This window comes from Eurosta solidaginis, chromosome 3 (genome assembly GCF_040869045.1).
Source record: "Eurosta solidaginis isolate ZX-2024a chromosome 3, ASM4086904v1, whole genome shotgun sequence".
Classification (NCBI taxonomy): domain Eukaryota; kingdom Metazoa; phylum Arthropoda; class Insecta; order Diptera; family Tephritidae; genus Eurosta; species Eurosta solidaginis.
Genome location: NC_090321.1, coordinates 100,488,176 through 100,498,105, shown reverse-complemented (window position 1 = coordinate 100,498,105; position 9,930 = coordinate 100,488,176). Strand labels below are relative to the sequence as shown.

The following is a 9,930-nucleotide window of genomic DNA, read 5'->3' as shown; positions in this document are numbered from 1 at the left end:
AAACAATGGTTATACCAATGGTACAATAACCACCCTACAAGACGGAGGTAACTAGTTCACCCACACATTCAAAGCTTTTTTCGCTCTCCACTAACACATCGACGTTTCTTGCTGTCATCGAAATGACAGCGTCATCTTAATACGGCAATTTATTAATTTTTCTAGGAAACATTTTAAAACGATGAAAAACTATAATTGTGGTAATTAAACTAAAAAAGTGCTTGTGCTACGGGCTTTTAAGTGTGACGTGTGTTAGCTGTTTAGGCACTTCTAAATTAACCTGGCGCATTAACTAGAGGCAGCCAAGTCCTCTTGCCACCAATTGGAATTGGAAGATTCGATTTCCAAAACCAAAAAAGGTAACGTTTTCAAGACAGTACACAACCTAAACAAAGGTGGTACCAAAAGACGCATGTCGAGATCCGTTTTTAGAATCTGAAAGTTGTATAGAATCGACGGGATGGCCTAGAAGGTTTCAGGTGGTCATACTAAATCGCTCCCGGGGAGTGTCCTTATCGCTACAACCAAAGCAACATTATTTACTCTCTGCTCTTCATTCATACGTATGTGTATTTTTAAATAATAAAAAAATGTTATATTATTCTGATATATATCATCTCTGCCGGGGTGCGATTCAGCTCAGGATATGCCAAAACAACAAGAAACCTACAATCAAATGCAGATTCACGTGTCATTTGCCAAGGATTTACCGGTAAACAAGGTACTTTCCACAACCAACATGTATGGATGTATTTTCCCAAAAAAGGTTGGAACTACGCATCTTGGTTTGCCAGTATTTGCTTCGGTAATTTATATTGATTTGTATTGATTAAAAATTGCAATAGTAGATAATGTAATGTGAATTAAAATTGAATAAGTAGCCGAAGCAAAAAATGCAACTGTTGTTTATGTGCCGCCACCGGGAGCTGCTGCTGCTATCATAGCAGTATTACAAGCACGACATTTCTTTGATTGGTTGCATAATCGAAATTGTGCCCTAACATGATATGGTTCGCGTTAAGCACGCTATGTTAAAGCAAAATAAATCTCGTTTAGTCAGGCCCGATTGTCCAGGATCATCGCACCAGAAAGGGCAAGTAAATTGCCTACCATATTAAATATATAAACAACATGTATGAATTTGTTAGTGATAATTTGTTATGCTTTTGTTGATAATCAACTGAAGAAGGCAAATACCAAAGAGTTCGAAGTTCATGTAAATACCAATTGATTTCTTTAAATAGCGTTTGGAGAACAAAACCCATATGTATGTATGCATACAACTGCATAGAAAGGGAGGGATTAATTAATTATGATCAGTAGATTTATAGAATTTTTATTATTTTCCCTGCGTCGCCGTTGCCATTACATTGCGTTAAGAGAGGACATCAACACCTTATTACACACGGCCAGTTAAAATTTTAGTAAATTTTGCTCTTTTTCATTACTGATTCAAAACGTGGGAAGTTATATATGTAGCATTCCATGGAGAATGTTAAATTGTAGCAGACTTTCGCATTGCGGTCATTATTAATATTCAATCCCTAGAAGGTTCAATGTAGTCATATCAATAGGTCTGGAGATGGTCGGGTTAGTACCTTAATGGTGCTTTTTACCGGAAGGTAGATAGATAATATATTAAGGATTGCACAGTGACTTGCACATCTCCTTCACAGCACCTCATCGTATCCGACTTCTTTGATGAACCCTAGCAGAGTTCTTGGCTTGAGGGATTAAATGTGGGAATGCACTGGCCATGTTGAGCCCATAAACTTAGCCCTATGTTTTGAGATTGCTTCGTATTCTTGGAGGATATGGTCCGCCGTCTGCTGATCGATCACAAAATCGGCATATGTTATCCGATAGTATGCCAACTTTCTGCATACGGCTGCTCAGTCTATAATGCCCTGTAAGAATAGCTCTTGGGATTCTTCGGTTATCTTTCGATAGGTCTATTATTGCCCTGCAGCGACTTGTGCTATAACTTTCTAACAGTAACTTAGATTGTCTCAAACCTGGCGTATTGCTCCAGTGTTCTTCTCTCTCCTCATGGAACTTGGGATGGGGAGGGAGGGGATGGCCTGAAGGTTTAATGTGGTCACATAAATCGTTCCCGAGATGGGCGGGCTAGCACCTTGATGGTGCTGTGGTACCAGAGCGTAACGGATCTGTATCCGGCAAAGGACCATCACATCGATAATACTCCTCAAAGCCTTCGGGGAGCAACTTATCGCTACAACAACAACAACAACAATAGAGTTACGCCTACCCCAGAAAATGGTCAACATTTATAGTGCATACAAAGAACATTTCAACTCACCAAATTCACTCATATTAACAGAGTATATGTATGTGGAACTTAAGAGCGAATTGAGAGTTTCACAAAGTTGCACTGCAACACCGCCATTTTATACAGGGTAAAAAAGTAACGCTCTTGCGTTGCGAGCAGGCAAGAATTTTCACAAAAGAACGATATACCCCGTAAAGGCGTTGCCTGTTTTTTAGAATAGAACAACAACGCTTGCGTAACACTTCATCCAGAAAATAAAACGCTATCATAGCTGCGGGTTGCACAAGGCGAGTAATCAGCATTCAAGTTTTTGTCGAGAATGTGACGTAGTGTTCAGTTGTAAGCTCCTTTCATATTGGCGCCGTTATCGTACCCTTGTGCACGACAATCTTCAATCATGTATGGCAAATTAGATCAGCGATTTTCTGAGCAGTTTTTTGGTTACAATTCACGAAAGCCAAAATCTGTTCTGGAATTGTAAATTTGTTGCTTTCGAATTGAAATGGAGTGAGCGCAAAATGAACGTAGTCAACGTGACTAGCATCAAGCATAGCATCAACGATAATAGCAAAATACTTAGCTTTCTTGCCTCGATCTAATATAGTTTCCCTCACATGCTTTGCACAAATTTCTATAAACTCGTTCTGAATGTCTGGGGAAAGATAGTGAGTGAACTTGTAAACGTTTGTACTGCTATTGTGAAATCCTAACTTTCTCCAAATGATCTCTAAGTATCGGATCATAATGGCTTATGAGATCTTAGATGCCCAAAAAATATCCATCCTTTCGCTTTTTGAAAAAAAAATAGTGTCCAAAATTCTATATAAAATTTCTTTCCACTTTTGAGTTTCAGTGATTAGCTGTTCATTGATAAGTGTATGAATTGTAGCCTCCTTTCGAATTAGGTTTTGTAAAGATCGCCATTGAATATAACATTTAATGTGATCTTCAGTATTTTCGTGTGATGGCAGTTTAGCATATAGCTTCTTCCATACCTGGAATTTCGAATATTCGCCAGGACAACAAATTTTCAGTCGATTTAAAGTATTGGTGCTTAACAGACGACATGGTAGGCAATAAAAAGCATTGCTACTGGCACTCCACACCAACCAGTGGCGCTTCACTTTCTCTCCATTTGGCAAGATTCTGTATAACAACGAGGTAGGAAATGCCTCGTCATGACAATCACGTGGAAAAATAACAGGGCACTTTTGATGACCTCGACGAATTATTTCGTTAACTTCTTCAGATCGCAAAAACTCTTTATTCACGGTACCGATATCGAAGTCGTTTAAATAATCTAGACTTTGATACAGAGTTGGTAGTATTGTTGGAAGGCTTTTTGAAGACGAACCTTCATCAGTGTTACCACGAAAACTTTACGATTTCGGATTCATAAATATATTTTTGTTTGATGTTTTTATTGTCTCCTCACTGTTCGAGGGACCAGCTAAAAAATCATTATCAATATTCGTTGCTTTTGAAATTCTGCTTAAAATTTCCAAATGGAACAACTAAAGACTCTCCTGAATTAAAAAAATGTCTTAGTACCTCTAAATCGCGGGCCCCCGAGAAATACCGGGCCCCCTGAGAAATATCGTGCCCTGCGCTTGCCAGGCTAAGGCTCCAGCTATTAGGAGTGATAAAGCTGTCAGATCTAGAAGCAGCAAGTGGCTTAAGTCCTAGGAAGCTTCTAGTATTTGTCAAGAGGACGGAGTTTTTTTATAACATAGGTCCTGGTTCTTGATAGGGTTTTCAGCTTGGTCGTTAAAACAAACTTCTGGTAACACTACGGACTCATTCAGTCTATGTGAGATCCTCATGAGCCGGCCACTTCAACCTAACCTATATTTTGTGTTTTGGTTTTTACTTTAGAATTTACCGGTTAAGTAAGCGATGTCAGCTAACTAAGCGCCTTCAAATGTAGATCCATAAGGAACATGAGGTCGCCAGAGCCTCGGCTGTTAAAGAAACAGGATTCGCCACGGGTAGGTGACGTTGACAATTGGGTTGGAGAGGCTATATATTGCGCTGGCAACCCATTGAAAGGATTGCGCTACAAAACCCCTTGAATCAATTTGGTATTTTAGTCGCCTCTTACGACAGGTATAGCTACCACGGGTATACTCTAAGCCCACTAACCCGCTGGAGCCATGAGAAGCGTGAGTGCACTTTGGGTGTCGCAAGGCAAGTTCCGTCGTGCCTGGTGTTGTTGGGTGAACGGCCAGGCAAGGCAGCAGGGTACACATGCACCATTCAGGAGGATACCCTCGCTGAGCCCAGAAAATCTGGGAAAATTAGATCTACTGCTCAGATCCAGAAAACGAGTATGTTCTGTACTGGCATATGATAAACTTGCAGACAACCAAACGTTTACTTTCCTGTCCAAAAGGGAATTGGTGCTCGGCACTGTTGCTAAAGAAGAATAGACGTAGTCATATCAATTCGTTCCCGGGTTACTCGGGTAAAGCAGTTTTAGCAGTACTTTGCCCGTTTCAATTTGCACATCCATTCAAAGAACTTCGCATAATGGATTAAACAGTCATCTGCATTTATTCGTTTTTGTTTTTGTAGCACGCCTAATTTACTATCTATTACCCCAACATCTATCAATTATCCCTTGTTATAATCTTCGGGTACCCCCGCTACCGGAAGATGCCTTGGCATGGTGGAGGTTCACTTGAATTTACTTTACAGGTCCTGATTCTGTTTATCGGAAATCCCCTTGAGTATCTTGTATTTATTAAGCACTTCCGGTTATATTAAAAACTTATTATCTATCCTTACTGATATTCGTTTCTTTTTCATTCTAGGTAATTCGATTTGACGATATGGGCATAGCAATATTCCAGCTGTGGCTGTAAGAATAACGTACATTTGCTTAAACTACAAGAAAACTGCGACAACTGTCCCTCGGCCTTTTTAGTATCAAATATGAGGCCCTACCACGCATATTATGGGAAAGGGTAAAGTTCAAAGGCTCAACATCACCTGCAAATCGACTTTGATAGCACGAAATGGGGCTGCATATATTCCGGTATTATATCTACAACACTCATATCTATGCAAACTGATACTAGCAATACCACCCGCGCAGGAAATATTGAGCACCATCAGTGTGCGCTTCGAAACTCAAAATGGTTTCAGAAAGGGCACGACTACGAATGAGTTTATGTCTGTACATATGTAGTTTGTACATATAAATATGCACATATGTAAGGTTTACTAGAAAATTAAGGAAATTATTTGTAAAAACCATTGTATACATAATTTATTCATAATTAAATATTATTTAAACAAAAGGGACGCGTTTCATTCATATAAAAATCGAATTGACAGAGGGTAACCGGTACGGGTAACCGATAGGCCAGTTACCCGTGTTGTTGTTGTTGCATATGTTTTGGTTAGCGATAACGAAAACATACCTAATGAAGTAACTTAAAAATGTAAATAACATCGATCGAGAAGGAATTTCGAAAACACAATAGGTAAGAGCGAGAAAGCGAGTCACACGTACACTATTTTGAGAGAGCGCATGCGTTACCTTTTTCACGACAGCAATGTAAAAGTAATTAAGACGATAATTGGTGACCAAGTTATTGGTAACGATTAAGTAATCGATTAGGTAACGGGTACCTGTCTTGTAGGGCAGGTAAAAGCATCAGAGTTGCATTTTACATGTTTTTTCATTCGAAGGTGGTCATACAATGTCAAACTTTGTTTATGTTTACATTTTTCGTTTATTTACGTTTGATGTGAAAATTTCTTACTACGCAGTGGTTTTTAAACGTTTAGCAAATTTTTGTAAAGAAAAAAACAGAATTTACTTGTGTTTTGTGCATATTTAAATGTGGGAAAGTGTTGTTTGTGCAATATTAGAAGGGAGAAAGCGGGTGTGAAGCTTTTCACAGTCCCGCAAGATCCAAAGAAGATGAAAAATTGGGAAACAGCTTGTGGCGTTAAGTTTCCGCAAAACGGCTTCATTTGCTCGCTCCATTTTCAGGCCTCTGACATTATTGTGGGAGCGCAGAGAGTAAATTTGATGCCCAACTCCACTCCGTCGTTATATTTACCGGCTTTTATGTAAGTATCCAGTTTCCCGATTGGTGCAAGATAAAAAATGAAATATAATTTTATTTATGACTTAGGAGTACTAATCAAGAGTTTGTTAAAAACAAAAGTTGTCTCGTCGTCCCCAACCGTAATTCCTACGGTGATCTACCAAAATTTCGGAAAATACTTTCGCCGCTACAAAGTGAACCTTTAATTTCTAATATGAAAGAAAAGTAAGATAATATATGCAAGTTATTTGATAAAGTCCCGGGAAAATTTTAGAATAGCACCCCCCAAGTTCGGGGTTAAACTTGGTATCAAATGAAAGAGGGAGTTCTCCCGATCACAAATATATATAACTTAAAGTGCGCAGACTTATAGTTTACGAGTTATTTGATGTTAAAGTTTGCAAATTTAGCAAATTTCTATAGCACTTTCACTTACAATTTACACATCTTTCAAAACCTTTATGCTCATAAATATCTATATAAATTGGCAACGATACACTTAAATTTCATTTTAGTATATTTCACATATAATTCTTGCATTGTTTTTACTTAATATAAAAGTGTTTATTAAATCAATCGCGCTTTTGTAGCAACATTCACATTTATGTATATATATATTTTATTGATGACATTACAAAGCTGTGCTGCCACATCTAAAAAACGGGACAAGTGCAGAATCGAAAAATAACTTATAAAAATATCTTTCATCTGATGTATATATATCTTTAACTTTTCTAGTCTTTATTTACCAAAAATTTGAAAAAGCTCTTTTTTGCATTCGTGAACGAGCTGATATTACCTTATAACTCTTATGTTTATTGTTATGTTAGCCGATCCAACACCGGCTGCGCCATGCACAGTAATTCTGCGTAGAACACCTTTCCGCGTAGGCGGCCTTCGGCCGCGCTTATTTAAAGTAACCCTGGGCTACGCCATGCCAAGTCCGGGTGTGTGGTATAACCGTGGCTACCGCCACGGTGATGTCCTTCCGCATATTACCTTATAACTCTTATGTTTATTGTTATGTTAGCCGATCCAACACCGGCTGCGCCATGCACAGTAATTCTGCGTAGAACACCTTTCCGCGTAGGCGGCCTTCGGCCGCGCTTATTTAAAATAACCCTGGGCTACGCCATGCCGAGTCCGGGTGTGTAGTATAACCGTGGCTACCGCCACGGTGATTTCCTTCCGCATATTACCTTATAACTCTTATGTTTATTGTTATGTTAGGCGATCCAAAACCGGCTGCGCCATGCACAGTAATTCTGCGTAGAACACCTTTCCGCGTAGGCGGCCTTCGGCCGCGCTTATTTAAAATAACCCTGGGCTACGCCATGCCAAGTCCGGGTGTGTGGTATAACCGTGGCTACCGCCACGGTGATGTCCTTCCGCATATTACCTTATAACTCTTATGTTTATTGTTATGTTAGCCGATCCAACACCGGCTGCGCCATGCACAGTAATTCTGCGTAGAACACCTTTCCGCGTAGGCGGCCTTCGTCCGCGCTTATTTAAAATAACCCTGGGCTACGCCATGCCAAGTCCGGGTGTGTGGTATAACCGTGGCTACCGCCACGGTGATGTCCTTCCGCATATTACCTTATAACTCTTATGTTTATTGTTATGTTAGCCGATCCAACACCGGCTGCGCCATGCACAGTAATTCTGCGTAGAACACCTTTCCGCGTAGGCGGCCTTCGGCCGCGCTTATTTAAAATAACCCTGGGCTACGCCATGCGAAGTCCGGGTGTGTGGTATAACCGTGGCTACCGCCACGGTGATGTCCTTCCGCATATTACCTTATAACTCTTATGTTTATTGTTATGTTAGCCGATCCAACACCGGCTGCGCCATGCACAGTAATTCTGCGTAGAACACCTTTCCGCGTAGGCGGCCTTCGGCCGTGCTTATTTAAAATAACCCTGGGCTACGCCATGCCAAGTCCGGGTGTGTGGTATAACCGTGGCTACCGCCACGGTGATGTCCTTCCGCATAGTAGTAAAAATATATATTTTCCTTTTTCTTTATTAACTGAAAGGTGGCACGTTAATATTTATATTTGTTTTTTCTTTGTTGATGTGGCAGCACAGCTTTGTAATGTCATCGATAAAATATATACATACATAAATGTGAATGTTGCTACAAAACATAGTGTACAAGTACAAGTGTGTCGACTTATCTGTCAAGCATTCTGACAGGCACTCGCTGAATTCGGAATGACAGCGAATTCAAAATGGATACCATTACCGAGTGCGCCGAATGATTAAAAATTGAAAAAGTCGATACGATTGGTAGTCAAAAATGTTGTCGTTGAGACCAAAAATGCGACTCTAGACCTGAGATTTCCATCAGGTGAGCGAGGCTCTTTGTAGTTTTGACGTTTATCGCTTAGTGAACACACTTGTATAGGTACACTATGCTACAAAAGCGCGATTTATTTAATAAAAACATTTAAATTAAGTAAAAACTATGCAAGAATTATATGTGAAATATACTAAAATGAAATTTAAGTGTATCGTTGCCAATTTATATAGATATTTATGAGCATAAAGGTTTTGAAAGATGTGTAAATTGTAAGTGAGAGTGCTATAGAAATTTGCTAAATTTGCAAACTTTAACATCAAATAACTCGTAAACTATAAGTCTGCGCACTTTAAGTTATATATATTTGTGATCGGGAGAACTCCCTCTTTCATTTCATACCAAGTTTAACCCCGAACTCGGGGGGTGCTAAACTAAATCGCTGCCAAAGTTCATTCTACATGTTTGGCTTTTTTTGTTTAAGTGACACCTTTGGAGCGAAAAGCCAATACTTGGCACGGAAAAACTGCAGCACACAAACGGATATACATGATGTTCAACAAAAAAGCTGTGAAACCCAGACGCAGTAAGTTCCCGTAGTTTATTCACTTTACATTTTAGTCTTTCTAATACCTCATATAAATTTAAATTATTTAGTGAAACATTACTCCAGTGTGCAATGGAGTCAGAAATTACCCGCTTGAGGGTGGAAAATCTTAAGCTACGTGAGGAGAATGAAAAATTGAAAAGAAATATTGCCAACACCGCCATCGTAACGTCTGCCGTAGAGTCTGTTTTTACAGAAGGACAGATGCAGAAGATGTTGCTACGTGGTAAGTGTTTTCCGTTACCTTGTATTGTATATATACTAATTGGCATGCGTAGAACTTAGGAGTAAAGTACCATAACTTTTATTTGTGCATAGAACTTGGGATTGGGCTTAAAACCATTTATGTATTCAACATTACAAATTAAAACAAAATAGTTCCCAGCCAGAATTTTTTGAAAGTTTTTGTAACGAATTTGCTTGCAAATCCTCTTATTTGCAATCCTCTGCTAAGTTCGAATCACTAAACTGTTGAATAAATAACTCCAATTTGTAATAATGCAAAATGGCCTTTATTAAAGTACTTCACAATAACACTCAAACTGTGCAACGAATATCTTGCCTAATAACCAAACTGATTGATAGCTCAAATAAAACTCTACTATTCAAAATAATACTGCTCTTGCTCGCTAGATAGCGTCTTAGTCGAAACTGCTTGACAACTCAAATCC

The 9,930-nt window shown here is 39.2% G+C and overlaps 2 long non-coding RNA genes across 2 annotated transcripts; both read left to right on the top strand.

Moving 5' to 3' along the window:
* The first annotated feature begins 372 nt into the window (after positions 1–372).
* Positions 373–5,566, top strand: LOC137246561 (uncharacterized). The gene is made up of 3 exons (XR_010951556.1): positions 373–563; positions 639–805; positions 5,104–5,566. It is a non-coding gene; the product is annotated as an uncharacterized lncRNA (long non-coding RNA).
* Positions 5,567–6,464: 898 nt separating this feature from the next.
* On the top strand, positions 6,465–9,435 carry LOC137246560 (uncharacterized). The gene is made up of 3 exons (XR_010951555.1): positions 6,465–6,576; positions 9,137–9,238; positions 9,310–9,435. It is a non-coding gene; the product is annotated as an uncharacterized lncRNA (long non-coding RNA).
* The last annotated feature ends 495 nt before the right edge of the window (positions 9,436–9,930 follow it).